Genomic DNA, 689 nt, shown 5'->3' on the forward strand with positions numbered 1-689 from the left:
GGAGCGAGCGCAGCGGCCTGAGGAGCCGCTCGCAGCCCTGGGCCGACGCCGGCCGGGAGGGCTCGCTGCCCCGAGCCCTTCCCGACCCCAGCGCCTGCAGGAGAGCCGGCCTGAGCCGCGCACCTTTCCCGCTGTGCGTGCCCCTCTCCCCGCTGCCGGGCTGGCTCTGGCGGGGCTCGGCGCGTTTACTGCGGGTCGAAGGAGGCGAGGATTCCAGCTCCACGGGCTGTGTCCGTCTGTAACGCTCCAGCGCTCCCGTACCCCAGTGCCGGCGCCCCGCTGACAGCCTACCCCGCACCGACGGCCGATCTTAGTCGTACCGCGGCGATGCAACGAGCTGCAGGCACGCGATTCCCCCGTTGTTGATGCTGCTCGGCTTCCCGTGGTTAACTGGGTACCTCTTTGAAGCTCCCTTGCGTGTCATTTACGACAACAACGAGAAGCAGCTAATAATCGGCAACCTAGGGCGGGCCTGAACCGTTCCTTCCCAAAACCCCCGGAGTCAGGACACGAGGCGCCCCAGCAGCCTCCCTGGAGGGATACCCCCGTTCCCCGCACGGCACCTCGGGATGTGGAACATCCCCCGCCGGGGCACATCCCGAAAACCCGGGGCCCGGGCACGGCTCCCGGGGCGCGGTCAGGGGACTGGCACAAAGCGGAGCCCGGCGCGCCTTTCCGAGCCTGCCGTG

The sequence above is a fragment of the Aptenodytes forsteri genome, unplaced genomic scaffold (assembly GCF_000699145.1).
Source record: "Aptenodytes forsteri isolate BGI_AS27 unplaced genomic scaffold, ASM69914v1 Scaffold274, whole genome shotgun sequence".
NCBI lineage: Eukaryota > Metazoa > Chordata > Aves > Sphenisciformes > Spheniscidae > Aptenodytes > Aptenodytes forsteri.